Raw genomic sequence first — 16,869 nt, 5'->3', positions numbered from 1 at the left:
TGAGGTGCTGTAAAACTCTCTGATCAGAAGACATAGTGTGGGCAGGGGTTTGTGCTGGTCTTCTGGGGGAAGGGCTGGCCTCACTAGGACTGAGGAAGTGTGACTGACAAGGGAAGTTCCACCAGAGCACAGTGGGGTGGGGCTTAGTGTAAGCAAGTTAGGCAGCCATTTTTCTTGCTGCACTGCCTCCCACAGGTGGTTCTGTGTTTATGCTGAGGAGAGGCAAGGGAAACGGCACCGGCCAGCTCCTGTGTTCCCTGAGCGGTGTCTGTATGAACGCTGTTTCTCAGGGACTTACTTGAGAAGAGCAAATAGTCTCCCCACTGTGTGCCCCAAGCACTCTTCAGATCGCTATTTCCACGCTGTCTGCCATGGGTTGGTTGCCTGCCTTCTCTCCAAGAGCAGTGTAGTGCCCTTGGGGCTCTATCCCAGCCAAGCTCGCTGACCTCTAAAACTCCAGGCTTTAAGTCCCGCTGGTTGCAAGAACTCACAAAATTCAGCCCCTCTAATTTCCCAAGGCAATGGCTATGAGGAAACATTCTCCTTATGCATTCCCCTGTGTGGTCATCTCTGTCTCACCCTTTTCTGTGACCACAGCTCCCTCCCTTCCACACCCAGGATCCATTTCTCCCCTAAACTATATCTCTGTGCTTCCTCCTTTCTTCAGTGTGATCACTTCTCTCCCTTTAGTTGTGAAGTCTGTTCTGCCAGCTTTCAGGTCAGTTTCTTGGGTATTTGGGATGATTTATCTAGTTGTATTCATGGGACGAGGTGAGCCTAGGATTCTCCTATTCCACTGCCATCTTCTGGTCCCAATACCTTCTCATTTAGAAGTTACAAATTCCACAGCCTCAAACTAAGATTGCAAAATAATCATTAAAGAATTTTCTCCCAAAACATCAGCCTTGGAGAATAATTCTTGAATAATCATTGTTAAACATATAATGCCATGCATTTCTATATTTTCAACCTTTACCCATTTTTGTTTTCCTATTTAATTAGGGCCAACTATCTAAACAGAAACTTAAGCCAAACACATAAAAAAAATAGTGATTTAAAGCACAAGTCTATAAGAAAAGATCAACATACCAGTTGTTTCAAGATCATTTCAGTTCAATATATTGGGAGCAAAGATCCATTCTGAAAATGAAAAAATATGTAGTTTAAAAAATTTTTAGAGGCATAAACCAAATTCTTATCTTTCTACCTGGTTTGTTTTACAAAGAAGCTTCAGAAATATTTGACTATAGTTTTAATGATGGAAATGTTATGTTTTCATTTCAAAGCAATGAAATTCTGATGTTTAATGTGAATCCAGTTGGCTCTCTTTTGTACATTCATGGTTTCAAAGGCTAGAATTTGTTATCAGCAAGGAGAGAGATTTAAGCTGCACACATAAAAACAAAGTTACTTAGAGTTCAAGGTTTTGTCTTGTAAGTAGCATTCCACTTAGAGTTTCAAAACTTTTTACTTTAAAATACTTTACTTGAAACCAAACTTTTTTAAGGGTGTTCCTTCTGAGAGGATCAATAAAAGTGCAGCATTATCCCACTCTCACCTCTTAAGACCTTTTGCATTCATCCAGTTTTTCTTATTTTTTACCCTTTATCTTGCTAACAGTTCTCAGAGATTTCTTCTGTGTTCCTGTGAAGGTAAGTTTCTTGTCAAAGAGGCATGTCATCTTCTGAGGTGGCTTATTCTGTTTAGCTATCCTGTCATCTTCGATGTCCTTGTTTAGGGCAGTCCAGTGGTCCAGATACAAGGCCTAGATCAGCTTCTAGAGATTCTGATCATCATCTTTGACTTGTCGTCCTGGAGTCACAACAGTACCCATGGAGACAACCTTGATATAGAGACGGGGTAGATATTTTTCAGTTGTCCATAGTTACTATATTACTATTTATAGCTAATTTTCTTCTTGGAAACTAGGAAGAGAGGGGGAAAGATCTTTTCTTGTTTGTCCTTGAAAATCTCTTTGTGACATGGCATGACTACCACTTTCCCTGGGTTGGCTGCTACTCTGTCACTTCCAATACCCAAGTGGCCTGGGCAGAGTTTACTGTAATGAGCAAACTCATTACATCTCTGCAAGCTTTCTTTCTTGTCTCTCTAGCCCTTTTTGATTTACTCCTCACCTCAACCAAAACTTGCTTACTGATCTTCTGGTCCTAGCTGTTGGGCAACTTTACCCTTTCTCAACTTTACCTTTTCAGGGATGACTCCAGTTCTATTCATTCATGCATCTGTCACCAGATTCTTTCAGGGCCATGAATTTCTCTCCATTTCTATACCTGTTGCTATGATAAATCAAATGTTTACTGGTTAAAACGTTGCATCCCTTTCTGACCCCCCATCATGGGGATTGAATTAGTCTATTTCTGCATTTTTTTTCTGCCAAGCACTATTCTAGTCTTCCTGCATTTTCCTTCGTGCAGGTAAAGTTAGTTACTAGTGTCTCTGCAGAGACTAGCTCACACCCTGCCCATATGCCAATTTATTGATTCCTTGAGAAATCTAAGTAGTGAGTTGACACAACCTTTCCGATCCCCACCCTAACTTAGGTCATTGGGAAAATGAACTTCCATTACTTCCCAGTTGCAAGTAGGAAAGAAATTCACTTTTTTTAAGTGAAAATCTAGTTTAAAGTTTTTTCTAGGCAGGGGGATTGATAGGTAGAGTAGATGAGACATCATTGATTGGAAGAAATAGTTGACATATTATCTACATCAACATATGTACATGGAAAAATAATTATGCACTGTTTCCAGAAAGTATCTTGGGTATGTAGAATGAAATGAGCTCTATTATAATATATGATCCAAAATTCATCTTTCAGGATGTTATTGTTGTTTTTTAGCACAAACCCCTCCAAACCTCTTTCTAGACCTTTGCCAAAAGGTGAAGATATCTACACTATGTATATCTCCACCTCTAATTATGAATTTATTTTCTTATGGTTGTCCCCATTATAATGTCAGTGGCAGGGGCACCTGGGTGGCTCAGTCGGTTAAGCGGCCGGCCGACTTCGGCTCAGGTCATGATCTCACGGTCCGTGAGTTCGAGCCCTGTGTCGGGCTCTGTGCTGACAGCTCAGAGCCTGGAGCCTGTTTCAGATTCTGTGTCTCCCTCTCTCTGACCCTCCCCTGTTCATGCTCTGTCTCTCCCTGTCTCAAAAATCAATAAAAAACATTAAAAAAATGTCAGTGGCATGATGCAGGTGTCTATTACTAAGAAAATTGTCTGTCACCAGCATGACTGTTACCAAGAATTACAGCCCCAACTGCTTCATGTGGTTCAATAGTATACTTGGGGTACCTTACTTTTCTGGCCATATGTTTGTAAATAATCTTCAACTTCTCCCTCTTTTTTATTTTTTTACCTTTAATCTATTCTTCCAAAAAGTATTGCTGACCTATGTATGTGTTCTTCTGAATTCACTGACTTTATACATTCCATTTTTTCTAACTCTGATACCTTCTCCTCCTCCATTGCCATGGAGTTTTTCCTCCTCTGAATTCTACCTGTGATCACTATTGCCCATTTTACATAAATGATGTAAATGCTTTTGTAGAAGTGTGAAGGAATTGCTGAATGGAATCAGAGGAAGGAATTAGTGATTTTGCAAGCAAAGAGAGGGTTCCTAAAAGGTTTCCTAGAGGAATTAGAATCTGGGGATATTTGAGGAATGCACAAAATAGGTTAGGAAGGGCATTTTAGGTGATGGAAATAGAGTTAGAATAGCACAGGGTAGCTGAAGTGCAGGTTTGAGGAGGGAGGTCAGGGAAGATACCGAAGGGCCTTAAACTCATGCTAATGACTGAACTTTGTCATATGAGATCTGGAAAGCAAGTAACTGGTAAAATATTATATGTGTTGCAAACATATACTGTCCTTATTCCTTAGAGCAGTGAGTGTGTGCCTTGCTCCCTTCCAGGTGTTATAAAGCAGTTTTGGTCTCCAGAAACAATGAGGGGAGGAATAATGTTCATGGTTCTTACTATGTACCTTGAGTAGAGTTCTGGCACTAGAGTGGCTTCTATAGTGAGGATAACACTGTTTGGAGTACTGTACCTTACATATCATGGGTGCTTGAACATGTTGTTGAATGAGTAAATGGAAAAAAAATCCTTCCCTGGCATTATTCTCCCCACAAAATCAGAAGTCCCTTTTCATACACTCCTGTGGAAAAAAAACAGATTGTCCTCAAATACAGTTCTAGTATTTCCCACCCCCTCTGCCCCGCCCCCCCCCCCCCCCCGCAGTTACATTTCCTTAAAATTTGACTGCACCTTGCTATTGGAGGCCACCTGGGGGGGTGGATATGGTATGGGCTTCAGGGCCAGGGAGACTCAGGTTCAAATCCTCACTTAGTAATTGTGTGAACTTGAATGATTATGTAACTTTCTAAACCTTTGGTCATCATCTTTACCCTATCAATGAAGAAAGGTTGCAGTAGGAGAGAGAAAATGTCTGTAAGATACTTAAGCCAAGGTTTGTCTGCAGCCTTGTCAGAGGCACTCAAAAGTATATGTGTAGGAAGTCTGAAATGGAGTCAGAGGGAGAGCTGCAGAATTACATCAGGGTCACCATTTCACCTCTCCACCACTCCTCTACTTTAGTCTTATACCACCCCCACTCAGGCTCCTGTCTGAGTTCAATGCATGAAATAAGTTAGAATCAGACAGGGTTCATTCCATTTAGCAGGTATAAATCTCAGTCTAAAAGACAAAATTGTACAAGAATGTTAACTTTATTTTTTAAATAAGAATTAAATGTTCAATTTAATGGAAAGGTAGAACCATAATTCAGTCAATGTGACATTCCTTCTTATTAACTTATACCTTTTAGCATAAATTCCAGGAGACTTTCATAAGGCCAAATCATTGGGAGGACACATCTAGCCCTTTTTAGTGTCAGGTGCCTTCATCAGCATTTGATGGAATGAACTTTGGTCTTGGTGGTAATTTCTAGGTCCTTTCTTATTTCTTTTTAAGCAGCTGGTTCTCTGGGCCATTCCTGTACTGTTCTTACAAATATAGGAAACATTCTGTGCTCCTGAGCCGTGTCATGTCACAGGAATCCCTAGGGTACCATCTGAAGACTAATTTATACAGCCATCTCTTCTGTGGGCAGCACAGGAGATGTGGAGAACCTTGGAGTTTTGCTGCTTCCCTAAACTTTACCCAGGAATTGGGGCATGGACTCATCCAAATTCACCTGTACCTGGTGTTTAGGCAGGGTCTTCCTCCAATGATTTCTCTAGTCCTAGGAACTTTTATTATTCTCTAGTTAATTTTTTTTCTTTTAGCTTTACTAGGATTCTTATAGATTGTTTTATCATAATAATTTTTTCCTTTTGTCCTCTGATTCCAAGGTTTTCAAGTTCAAAAGCCAGAAATATGACTTTTTTCTTCTTTTTATCAAGGCAATGAGTGTTATTGCTGCTGAATTGGGGGTGGGGGTGAGGAATCAAGGGATATGAATAATGCAGGGAGGAAATATTAGTTAATTTAAAGCCTTAGCCACTTCAGTTTTTATATTTTCTCTGTTTAAACCATCCCAGATTATTTTTCCACATGTCACCTTCTTTTGCCCTTGATATTATATATTGTCTAAAGCAATTTTCTCTTCATTGCCAAGGGCATCTTCTCAAGTTGACCATGTTAGGGTAAGAAGTAGGAATCTAATCTATGGACTACTCAGTATATTATGAAAATAGTTTGAGATTAAATAAATCAGTCATTTAAAACTAATGTACATATATACACCTCTCTGGACTATGTTTTAAAAGACTATAAAAGTGTGTGATGAAACTCACCTTGAAATCATTAGATTTGTGGTGTTGTTAGGATAGAAACTTAGGTGACTTCTTTTAGTCCAGTTGCTAAATTATAATATTGAATTTACTTATGTAAAATCTAAGCCAAACTATATAAATGCCAGTACTTTTTCTTCTTTTTATGAGTTTCACCTTTTTTTGTGTCCTATCATTAAAATTAAATTTATTAACAACTTGTTTTTTTTCTGCTGCATTGGTTTTATTTATAAATATTTCTATAAATACATCTCACAGAAATATTTGACAATTTAGTTTATTGGGAAAGTTCATACAGTAACTTTTCAAACCAGTAAAATCTGGTTTCCTAAAGAAGCACTTTAAGTAAAATGGGAAATAGGAAAAGAACATGGGAAAGGAACTAAGTAAAGGTATCAGTCTTTTTATTAGACCATCATGATCAGATGGTTTCTTTGTCAGAGTAGAATGTCTATATCTGAAATAAATCTGAGTGTCCATCAGAATATAAGTGAAATATGTAATGACTTGGAATGTAAATCTTAAATACTGATTTGTGGGGCAAATCAGTCAAAAGTTTTTTTGAGGGAGATGAGAATACAGTTTAAACGAAAACAGGAAAGCCTTTTCAAGATTTAGTAATCTGCCAGTCCTCATCCATCTCCTTGTTCTCCTCCTCTCAAGTCTACATATATAATAGAGAAAAGAAAAAAAAGAGTGAATGCTTCATTTTCAGTGAAATAAAGAAAGAATGTGACACTTAGAGAGCTTTCTTTTGAGAACTTATTATGAGGAAAAGGGCCAGAAGATTGTATGTATAGCTTTTGTTAGTTTATAGGAAATGGTGTGTTTGAATGGATGAGGATTTACATTAAAAGCTTAAAATATGAAGCCTAAAATTATATTAGAAAAACCAAAATGGGGGCGCCTGGGTGGCGCAGTCGGTTAAGTGTCCGACTTCAGCCAGGTCACGATCTCACGGTCCGTGGGTTCGAGCCCCGCGTCGGGCTCTGGGCTGATGGCTCAGAGCCTGGAGCCTGTTTCCGATTCTGTGTCTCCCTCTCTCTCTGCCCCTCCCCTGTTCATGCTCTGTCTCTCTCTGTCCCAAAAATAAATAAACGTTGAAAAAAAAAATTAAAAAAAAAAAAAAAAAAGAAAAACCAAAATGTATTATTGTCACTCCTCTATTAGAGGAAGTATAAGGGGATCAAATGATTGGTAGATCATTATCAAGGCTGAAAGAAGGGAAAGGCAGGGTTGAGAATGCCCATGCCATTTCTGTTCCTCTGCTTCACTGCATTATGTTTTTTAAACTTCACACATTCATATCAGGTAGATGCTGTTGTGTTTATTTCACAGTTTAGAAATCAGGCTCAGTTAATTAAATATTAAGTGAAACATATTAAGTGAGATAATTTGTTGAAGGTCACCAGCTCTAGCGTCACCTTCTACCATTCTCTACCTCACCTATTCCACTTAGCCACTGTTGCATCTTTGCTCTTCCTTGAACATCCCTTGATGTTTCTTCTGCTCAGTGCTCTTTGCCCCTAGCTATTATTGTGGTTATATCTCTCTCTTTATCAAGGTCTTTGATGACATATCATTGCAGAAAAGCCTTCTCTGATAACTCTATACAAAATATCTTATATGTCATTTTTAGTAGGTTGTAATATTACTTTGGATAACACTAAGAAAGAAAAGTACCAATTAAGCAATGATATGGCAGTTTCATAATATGCATCCTGATTTTAGAGATGTTAAAATGTGAAGAAAAAATTTTTTTAGAATCAGTGAAATGCAGTGATATTGCCTTATTTCCTTACCCCAGATTATTTCTCTTTGCAACACTTATCACTATCTGATATGATCATGTACATTTTCTTTATTGTCCCTCTCTCTACACTAGGTACATATAGGGAGCTTTGTTTTCTTCATTACTAGTTGCAAAGACTGGCTAGGTGTGCATCATACCCATCTTCTCTCTTTGGGGGGTACTCAAGTTTACATTCCCAAGCCTTTCTTTCAGTTATGGTGGAGTGATGTAACAGACTTCTGGACAATGGGATATAGGTACAAGTGAGATATTCCACCCCAGGCCTCTCCTATAAAACTATTCTGTAATTGTCCTAATGGTTGGAGCCACTAGTGGTCAGAGACACTAGAAGGAAGAAGCCCTGGTCTCTAAATGATGGTGTAGAGTAAAGCCCATCTCCATCCCCTCACATTGACCTATATTGGATTGTGATGTGGATGAGAAATAAATCATCAATTAAAGCTACTGAAATTTGAGCTTTTCGGTTATAATAGATAGCTTATCCTTATTAATACATTGCTGTACCCAGACTATGCTTGGCACCTAGCAAGCTTTTTATAATTTATAAGGATAGAGAAAATTAAAGGAATGGCAGTTTTGTGTTAAAAGATGATTAATTTTGGTTTGTACATAAGGCATCTGCATAGGCAGGTGGGAGCTACTTCTCGTACCTTTTCCCCACTTCAGGTGGCCTGGAAGAATTTGGAAGGACTAAGAATCAGAGGTTGCAGTGCTTAATTTCTAGAACAACTAGCGTCAGTAGAATGAGTCAATGGGAATTTGTGGAAAGACAGGTGGTCAGAGAGAGAAATTCTGATGTAGGGATCATTAATTTTCAGAAATTCAGTGAAAATAGGTTCAAAGTAGTTAGCAGGGAAGTTGCGATGTTGGATGGACCAATGAGTTTTAAAGTCAGCAAAATGGGGCCCCTGGGTGGTTCAGTCAGTTAAGCATCCAACTCTTGGTTTCGACTCAGATCATGATCTCCCAGATTCATGGGTTCAAGCCCCGCATTGGACCCTGCGCTGACAGTGCGGAGCCTGCTTGGGATTCTCTCTCCCTGCCCCACCCCTGACTCACACTGTCTCTGTCTCTTTCAAAATAAATTAAAAAAAATAAAGTCAGCAAAATGAACTTATTATGGGGCAAGGAGTAAGATGAACTATTTGTTGAAATAATCCAGGATGACAATTACCTGATCCATTTCTTTAAACACCATCTTCTTTAGGTATCACCTTTTAATTGTATTTTGCCCTGTTACTGATCTATCTGTAGAGCTTTCTTTAGGTAGGTTCAAAGAGGTCTTTCATAGTGGGTGTTGTGGAGGTGATGCCTGAAAGAATCTCTACTGCATTTAAAGATCTGAACTTACTCCTAAAAGACTTCTTATTACTAATAGTTCTATGGCTAGCTATATGTATTATCAGTTAGTATATGTGGCTTTCCTTTTCCTGAATATAAGTTTAAGTAACTCAGGAAACCACAATGAAGCAGAAGGAATATGTCAAAATTCTGAATAACAAAAACTTTCTTTTTTTATAAGGTCTGTAGTTGTAAAATCAACCATTCACTCATATATTTGCCTTTCAAAGCCCACTATTCAGTTTGAATTTTCAATTCCTTCTCTTTAGATCAGCTTTGGAAGTTTCTGAATATTTGGCTGTTAAAAAAGGTGTGTGTGTGTGTGTGTGTGTATGTGTGTGTGTGTGTGTGTGTGTGTTTATGTGTGTGTTAGGATAGAACTCCTCTATAATTGATTATAACCTGCCCCTCTAAAACTGTCAAGAAACTTCTACCTCACCCCTAATTTGTTTTTGTTTCTCTCTTGTTCCCACTTTGGGAAGAAGGAAAGGCAGCTGGTTAGCTGGTCAGGGGGATGATATTGTATAAAAAAGAACTATTTTACTTATGTCTCTCATCTCTATATTAAAATGTCTGAGAAATAGTCTCAAGGTTGTGGAATCTCACAAAATTTAAGAATAGGATTAATCAGGGGCACCTGTGCGGCTCAGTCAGTTGAGGGTCCAACTTCAGCTCAGGTCATGATCTCGTGGTTCACGAGTTTGAGCCCCGTGTCTGGCTCTGTGCTGACAGCTCAGAGCCTGGAGACTGTTTTGGATTCTGTGTCTCTCTCTCTCTCTCTGCCCCTCCCCCACTCATGCTCTGTCTCTCTCTCTCTCAAAAATAAATAAAAACATTAAAAATAATAATAGAATTAATTTATTTCCTTTTCATCTTTCAGGGTTTAGCTTAGATGTTATCTTCTCTAGGAAATAGTAAGTAAATTCCCAAGACTGGGTTGAATGCTGTCTCCAGGTACGCTCCCAGCATGAACTCATCCAAGAGGCATAGTCTCTATCTGCTTCATCATTGTATCTTTATGGCACAACACTGGAATTGATAAAATATTCAATGAATATCTTTTGAACAAAGGAGTAAATGAGGTTCTCTTTTTGCACAACAGAATCATCATGGGAGGCAGTGATTATTTCATTTCTCCAAGGTTATTTTAAAGCCTGCTATATAAACATGCTTTAAAAAAGGAGAAGATAAAAAACAGACTACTTTGGGTTGAGCATTTATTTCAAGTCAGACGTTCCTTTTCTTATTTTTCTTCATTATTCTCGAACTACTCAGTATGAGTTTGTTGGAATAGGCTCCCATCTAATTTGTAACACATATTGAATAGACATTTGGCACAGCTTCATAGTAATCCATTTTATCTGCAAAATTTGCAGATTTTATCTTCTTTGGCTGTTCTTAGTTTTCAATTTAGTGCCATGGGCTTTAGGCCAGTATAAAAGTTTCAATTTTAAGGTAAAAGTTTGAGTTGATTGCCATCTTAAGATAAAACTGAATTGATTTGGTATTTTAAAGCTGTTAAGTGTAACTCATACATGGTAGTCATGAAGGAATAACACTCATCCTTGAATAAGACCTTAGTTAAGAAGAAGCCCTAAGGCTCATTGATTTTCCCTGTTAGGATGTTGTGAGAGGCAGGACGACAGGACCTATCTGGCAGAAATCTCTCTGTGACATTGGTTATGGAGAGGTGGAATGAGAGATGAAGGGGAATGAGGGAAAGAGGTGGGACTAAAATAAGGGATAATAGGACCAGATGGAGTGAGGAAAGGGCAATATTAATAAAAGGAATGACAAAAAAATTAACAACTGCTGTTGTGCTCTTACAGATAAGACAGATATACAAAGAAATGAACAACTCCCCCTCCAACATGCCTGTTTATATCTATCACCTAAATCTAGAGTATTTGCAGAGAGACAGAGAGTTGTATATGCCAATAAGCACACAGAATGAATTGATGACTCTGGCATGAAAATATGGCATGTCATGAAATTCAGGAAATCACAATATAATATGATTCTGTGGAGGCAGCACGTGCCTGGCATGTGTCAGCTCTTCAGAAAGTATTGGTTGACTATTCTGAATTTTGAATAAGATGCACTTAAAGTTAAGATTAAGAAGAGGAGAACTAGTTGCAGAACCTGAATAAAGAAATGACCATAAGACACCGGGATGGTTCAGTTGGTTAAACATCCCACTCATGGTTTCCAATCAGGTCACGATCTCACAGTGCATGGCTCTGCCCTGAAAGCATGGAGCCTGCTTGGGATTTCCTTTTTCTCTGCCCCTCTCACACCTGCTCTCTCTGTCTCTCTCTCTCTCAAAATAAATAAATAAACATAAAAAAAGAAATGCCCATAATTGCCCATTATTTTTAGAAGTTTTTATTAATACCCTGGAAATGAATTAAGGATAAGTGAATTAAGAATTGAATAACTCTAAAACTCATAGATAAATAGTTAAAAATTGACATTTTAGATTCATTTTATATTATATTTAGACTATCATATTTTTCTCAATTAATTCCTTTTGCTATTCTTAAAAAATCTCTAGTTAACTTCTTCAGGTATTGTTAAAAAATAGATAGATGATATTCATTGGAGTGAACAGACAGTGTTAATAATCTCTTGGTGCCTCACCAGGAATTGGCCGTGTCTGGTAACCAGATCTGAGTCTCCATTCTCTAACAGTGTTTGTTATATTTTGAGCAGTCAGTTAATATTTATTAATGACTTAACTGTTTGGTAGCTGGGTACATGATCACATGGTATCACATATACGCACTGATGATGGAATTGTATGTACTTCCCAATGGTTCTGTATTGAACTGTTCTGCTTTACAAGTAAAAATATTTTTTCCTTTAAAGGCACTATTACAATCTACATCTTAATTATTGGCTTTGTTTTTATTGCTAAAATAATCATAGGCATAGATAAGTCAATTATTTCCTGTGTCACAAGGATTTGATCTTTTTAACATCTGCCCAGCTGTTGCATAATATTTTAAGCTAAAAGTATCAGATAAATACAACACTACCAATTCGGTAACATTTCACCAAATAATTATTTCTCTCTGAAATCCCTGAAGCAGTGTTTTTTCTAGTATGTAACCTCTCAGGATTTGTCTCTATATTGTTTAAACTTATATTACAAATAACATACAAAATGTTATAAAACCAAGGCAAGTCATAGAAAGAGTGAATGTATTCAAAACTTCAGTAGACCATACATAAATTAAATGGCACTTGCTCTCCTTTGATGTTCCCATTTCTAGTTTTCTCTTAAACTGAATCCCACAAAGAATTCTAATTTAACTGAAATTCTTTGAACTCATTGACAGTTTGTGGGCTATTCAGGAACTCTAATTAGCTTTAAATCAGTTTATCTGCAAATCACTTTTCCATTTCTTATTCCTTCTAGCAATTAATAGATTACTAGTTATTAATGGCTCTAGACCATTTATGAAAAATTTGGCCTCCATCTGAAAACTTGATGAATCTTTAACATTGAACTTCTTTTGTCAGTGGATTTTTTTCCTAATGAACTTCAATTAAATTGGAAAAAGCAGATTGCAAAAAATGTTTGACAATACCTTTTATTTAAAGCACAGAGACAACTGGATAGAAGTACCTAAAATAAAGTAGGAAAGTGAATAATGGCAAATGAATTCAGTGAAAATAATATGTATTTTAAAAACCATTAATATATTCACATAATGAGTGTTTCTCTATAATTTTTTCTCCCCTTGCTCCTTTCAGATTTATCATGTTCATCCACAAACTCTGAAACAACTAATTCTTGTGCCCTACTCTTGAGGTAGATAGGCAAATACTACCATTCTACTATTACCTGTACAATACTTGACATGTCCTATAGTTTTATGGTTGGGAAAGCGAATAATCAGGCTGTAAACTCCCAGGGGTGGAGAAATTAAGGAATTGATCCAAAATCATAATGAATGTCAGAATAATTGTTATCTTTGTATTCACAATTTTTTGGCTCCTATACACAAAGCTTATCTCTCCATTTTCCCTGTGGTTTCTGATTCCTCTTCCACTAATCCTTTTCTTGCCATTCTCCATGCTTTCTAGTTTTACTCATTTTCCCATTCTAGTTTGTGGACACAATACCTCTTATTTTAAATTCCCTTAGCAAAACTTATTCTGATTGAATAAAATTAGAGTAATTTTAGGCATAGATTGTCTTTACTAATAGGAAGATGATCACTTAATTTCCTCCCATTCACTGGAAAACCTATCCATCACTTCATTCCCCTTTCCTTTTTTCCCTTATGCCATAGGGGAAGAGATGTTCACAAACAAGGGTTTACTCCCTTTGCCTGTGCTCCTATCGTATTCTAACACATCTTCTTCACTGGTTTTGTCTTTTGCTTAAATTATGCTCAAGTTTTTGCCATCCTAAAAACAGCAAAAAAAAAAAAAACCCTCCCTTAGTTATATTTTCCCCTTAAACCTTTTTTTTGCCTTGGCAATCTTTCCTTCACTACCAGGAATAGAAAAAGTCATCTAAACTTATTATCTCTCCTTCTTCCCCACCTGTCTGCTCTTTAACTCATTGAAATCTGGTCTATATTCCTGTTGCTTGGCTGAAATTATTCTCATAGATATCATCAAAGGTAGAGTAATTTAACCCAGTAGCTTCATTAATTTTCTTCTCTTTTTTGCAACATACAGCGTTGTCAACCACATCCTCCTTTACTCTTTCCTACTGGGGCCACAAAACAAGTTTCAACAAATTAAACAAGGTTGAAGTCAAACCATGCATCTTTTCTGACCATAGTGCTATGAAACTAGAAGTCAACCACAAGAGAAAATCTAGAAAGAGCAAAAATATATGGAGGTTTATAAACATTCTACTGAACAATGAATGGGTCAACAGAAAATAAAAGAAGAAATAAGAAATTACATGGAGACAAATGAAAATGAAAACACAATGGTCCAAAATCCCCGGGGTGCAGCAAAAGTGGCTCCAGGAGGGAAGTTTATAGCAATACACATCTACCTCAATAAGCAAGAAATCTCAAATGAAAACCTTACCTTACACCTAAAGAAGCTAGACAAAGAACAGCAAACAAAATCTAAAACCAGCAGAAGGAAGGGAATAATAAAGATTAGAGCAGAAATAAATGATATAGAAACTAAAAAAAACAATGGGACATATCAGTGAAACCAGGAGTTGGTCCTTTGAAAAGATCAACAAAATTCATAAACCTCTAGCCAGACTCATAAAAAAAAAAGACAAAAAATCACAAATGAGGGAAGAGACATAGCAACCAACCAACACCACAAATATGAACAATTGTCAAGAGAATATTGTGAAAAAATTATATGCCAAAAAATTGGGTAACCTAGAAGAAATGGATACATTTCTGGAAACATATAACCTACCAAAACCAAAGCAGGAAGAAACAGAAAATTTGAACAGACTGATTACTAGCAATCAAGTTGAATCAGCAATCAAAAAACCCTCAACAAACAAAAGTCCAGGATTACTTCAAAGACAAATTCTACCAACCATTTAAAGAAAAGTTAATATCTATTCTTCTCAAACTATTCCAAAAAAATAGAAAAGGAGGGAAAACTTCCAAAATAATTCTATGAGGCTAGCATTACCCTGATACCAAAACCTGGTAAAGACATCACACAAAAAGAGAACAATGGCACAGTATCTTTGACAGATCTAGATGCAAAAATCCTCAACGAAATACTAGCAAACTGAATCTAACAATATATTAAAAAATAATTCACCACAATCAAGTGGGATTTATTCCTAGGTTGTACAAGTGGTACAATATTCACAAATCAATCAACATGATACACCATATCAATAAGAGAAAGGATAAAAACATGTCATCACTTCAATAAATGCAGAAAAAGCATTTGACAAAGTACAACATCGATTCATGATAAAAACCTCAACAAAGTAGGTTTAGAGGGAACATACCTCTTATATGAAAAATATTTGCCTTATATGAAACACCTACACCAAAATCATACTCAATGGGGAAAAACAGAGCTTTCCCTCTAAGGTCAGGAAAAAAACAAGGATATCTGCTTACCACTTTTATTCAACATAGTACTGGAAGTCCTAACCATAGCAATAAGAAAGAAAGAAACAAAAAGAAAGAAAAGGCATCCAAATTGGTAAGGAAGAAGTAAAACTTTCACTGTTTGAGAATGACATGATACTATAAAACGTTAAAGACTCCACCAAAAAACTGCTAGAACTGATAAATTAATTCAGTAAAGTCTCAGGATACAAAATCAATGTAGGGAAATCTGTCACATTTCTAAACACTGATAATGAAGCAACAGAAATAGAAATTAAGAAAGCAATCCCATTTATAGTTGTACCAAAAATAATCAAATACCTAGGAATAAACTTAACCAGGGAGTTTAAAGACCTATGTCATGAAAATTATAAAATACTGGTGAAAGAAATTAAAGATGACACAAACAAATGGAAAGACATTCCATGCTCATGGATTGGAAGAACAAATATTGTGAAAATATCTACACTTCCCAAAGCAATCTCCAGATTTAATTTAATCCCTATCAAAATACCAACACCACTTTTCACAGAACTAGAATGAATAATCGTCACAGAGCTAGAATAAATAATCATAAAAATTTGTATGGAACCACACAAGACTCTGAATAGCCAAAGGAAATCTTGAACAAGAAAAACAACACTGGAGATAGCACAATTCCAGACTTCAAGTTATATTCCAAATCTGTAGTAATCAAAACATCATGGTACTGGCACAACAATAGACACAGAGATCAATGGAACAGAATAGAGAACCCATAAATAAACCTATGATTATGTGGTCAATTAATCCTTGACATGGAAGCCAAGAATATGCAATGGGAAAAGACAGTTTTTCTACATGCAAAATAATGACACTGGACCACTTTCTTACACCATATACAAAAATAAACTCAAAATGGATTTTGGACCTAAAAGTGAGACATGAAATCCTAAAAATCCTATAAGAGAGCATAGGTGGCCTACCATTGACCATAGCAACATTTTTTGAGATATGTCTCCTGAGGCAAAGGAAACAAAAGCAAAAAATAAACTCTTGGGACTACATCAAAATAAGAAGCTGCTGCACAGCAAAGGAAACAATCAACAAAACTAAAAGATAATTTACTACATGGGAAAAGATATTTGTAAATGACATATCCAATAAAGTGTTAATATTCAAAATATATAGAGAACTGATACAAATCAACACCCCAAAAAGCAAATAATCCAATGAAAACAGGGTAGAAGACAAGAACAGACATTTCTTCAAAGAAGGTGTACAGATGGCCAACAGACACATGAAAAGATGCTCACTATCACTCATCATCAGGGAAATGCAAATCAATAGTTTTGAGATATCAATAGTCTTGAGTCATTGAGATATCAACTCATACCTGTTATAATGCCTAAAATAAAAAACACAAGAAACAATAAGTATTGGAGAGGATATGGAAAAAAGGAACCTCTTGTACTGTTGATTGGAATGCAAACTGGTACAGCTACTGTGGAAAACAGTGTGGAGATTTCTCAAAAAATTAAAAATGGAACTACCCTATGTTCTAATAATTGTACTACTGGGTATTTACCCAAAAAGTACAACAATATTGGGGCACCTGGGTGGCTCAGTCAGTTAAGGGTCTGACTCTTGACTTCAGGTCAGGTCATGATCTTACGGTTTGTGAGTTCAAGCACCACATCAGGCTCTGCACAGAGAGTGGGAAGCCTGCTTGGGATTCTCTGGCTCCTGTCTCTCTGCCCCTCCCTCACCTCTTCTCTCTCTCTCTCTCTTTCTCAAAAATAAATAATCCTAAAAAAATACAGGGCCATACATGCGCTCATGTCTTTATT

The sequence above is a fragment of the Lynx rufus genome, unplaced genomic scaffold (assembly GCF_022079265.1).
Source record: "Lynx rufus isolate CCGP_SWC_20201006 ecotype Redwood Valley unplaced genomic scaffold, mLynRuf1.p SCAF_5, whole genome shotgun sequence".
Classification (NCBI taxonomy): domain Eukaryota; kingdom Metazoa; phylum Chordata; class Mammalia; order Carnivora; family Felidae; genus Lynx; species Lynx rufus.
The sequence above is the reverse complement of the archived record's forward strand: the minus strand, read 5'-3'. Positions refer to the sequence as shown.